At 48.0% G+C, this 1,740-nt stretch overlaps 1 pseudogene; it reads right to left on the reverse strand.

Moving 5' to 3' along the window:
• Positions 1-617: 617 nt before the first annotated feature.
• LOC138086706 (small nucleolar RNA SNORA70) lies at positions 618-723 on the reverse strand (annotated as a pseudogene).
• Positions 724-1,740: the final 1,017 nt, after the last annotated feature.

Raw genomic sequence — 1,740 nt, forward strand, 5'->3', positions numbered from 1 at the left:
TCCGAGTCATTAAAGAAATATCAGGAGAACTTTTAAAAGAACAACATCCATTCTAATGCTGAAAGCTAATGCTTTCACAGCTTAAAGAGTTTTCACCCCATGTTTAAAATTAATCTTTCAACGAAAAAAGTTGCATTTAATATGACACACCTCCAATGCCTGAGAAAGCTTTTACACGAAAAACAGGACTTAAAACCCTTCTGGTTTTTTTGGACAGGAAGTAGGGTGCCTTGGCGGGCGTGATTAAGCAGGGTCAGCCCCGAGGCTCTCACGAGTGCAGGGCTGGCGTTTGTCCAGAGGCCACGGTCGGAGGAGTCTGACCCCACAGCCCTCTGGGATGAGCTGCTCTGCGGTCACCACACTTTCTAGCTCGTCGGCATTAAATCTAGTGAATCCCCGGCTCTTGGGGGTGGGGCTCTTTCGGCAGCCGGGGAACCTGAGGTTGGTCCCACGGAGGGCCGCCATCACCAGCTCCTGCCCTGCAGCTCGGTGTGGACGGACGTGATGACTTAGTCAACGTGGACTCTGCCCACTGTGCGCCCAGGAAGGTCACCGCGCGCGCCTGTCTGGAGCCTAGGCTGAGGCCAGCGTGTCAGTCACGAATGTCCACTGGAAAGTGGTGTCTCCAAGGCCCCTTAAGGCAGCCTGCGCAGGCAACAGGCTGGTGCCCTGCCAAGGACGCTGCTGTTTGCGCCTCCTGGCTTGATTGCTGGACTCTCCCAATTCTGAGAGCAACAGAAGTGAAGAGGACTTTGCTTACAACAGTCTCACAAGGCACTGTTGCTGCTTTCTGTTGTTGAAATGTGTGTGCCAGGATTCAGTTCTGGGAACCTCACACCTGTGACTTCATTTAATTGCCATGATGGCTCTACAAGGCATTCCTGTTTCACAGAGGAGAAAACAGTCTCAGAGGGGTTAGCAACTATTGAGCTAAAATTCCAGCTTGACACAACCTGACTTCAGGGCTCCAGTATTTTTTCTATTGTGACATACTTTCTCAAGCAAAGTAGGAGTGAAATTGTATTTGGAAGTTAAGATTTACTTTTTAAGAGTGACATCACAGAGAGGAAGCACAATTTATTTTTCAAAACATCTCCAGAAACTTCCGTTGGGTGCACCTTTATACCCAACCCACTCTTTGAATGGTTCCTTAAATTCGTGCAGTTCTTTCTAAGCTTCGGGCTCTTCACATGTAAGCAGAATCATGATAGCACCTACATCATCTGCTCAGTTTAGTTCAGTCGCTCAGTCGTGTCCGGCTCTTTGCGACCCCAAGGACTGCAGCACACCAGGCCTCCCTGTCCATCACCAACTCCCAGAGTTTACTTAAACTCATGTCCATCGAGTCAGTGATGCCGTCCAACCATCTCATCCTCTGTCAACCCCTTCTCCTCCTGCCTTCAATCTTTCCCAGCATCAGGGTCTTTTCAAATGAGTCAGTTCTTCGCATCAGGTGGCCAAAGTATTGGAGTTTCAGCTTCAGCATCACTCCTTCCAATGAATATTCAGGACTGATTTTCTTTAGGATGGACTGGTTGGATCTCCTGCAGCTCAAGAGACTCTCAAGAGTCTTCTCCAACACCATAGTTCAAAAGCATCAATTTTTCTGCTCTCAACTTTCTTTACGGTCCAACTTTCACACCCATGCATGACCGCAGGAAAAACCATAGCTTTGACTAGATGTACCTCTGTTGCCAAAGTAATGTCTTTGCTTTTTAATTTTTCATCATGCTGTGAGAT

Source organism: Capricornis sumatraensis, chromosome 9 (assembly GCF_032405125.1).
Source record: "Capricornis sumatraensis isolate serow.1 chromosome 9, serow.2, whole genome shotgun sequence".
Taxonomy (NCBI): domain Eukaryota; kingdom Metazoa; phylum Chordata; class Mammalia; order Artiodactyla; family Bovidae; genus Capricornis; species Capricornis sumatraensis.